Here is a 390-nt window from a genome sequence, read left to right on the forward strand (position 1 = left end):
GTATCATGTCACTATCTCACCTACAGCAAATTTACTTGTTGTATATATGTTATACAGTTGTAAATAACAATAAATAAATGATTAAAAAAAAAAAAGAACTATTGGACGTAAATAGCTCTATTGGGGCTTACATTTTAGCAAAATTACTCTACTTTACATAAAGTTCTCTTATATTTTCTATTGTTGTTAGTAGTTGTAAAGATATACAGCTCCGAATAAAAAATTAATTATTTTTAACGTTTTTAACAGTTGCCATTTTTTATTCCCTCTACCTATACTTGGCTGACTCATCAATTTTGACTAGTAATTATACATAGTTTTCAATTAAGTAATCGAAAATTGGGGTGAAATAACTGCTTTTTTTCTCCTCTTTGGCTCTTGTACTAAAAT

This window comes from Halyomorpha halys, unplaced genomic scaffold (genome assembly GCF_000696795.3).
Source record: "Halyomorpha halys isolate HHAL.00 unplaced genomic scaffold, Hhal_1.1 Scaffold114.1, whole genome shotgun sequence".
Lineage (NCBI taxonomy): Eukaryota > Metazoa > Arthropoda > Insecta > Hemiptera > Pentatomidae > Halyomorpha > Halyomorpha halys.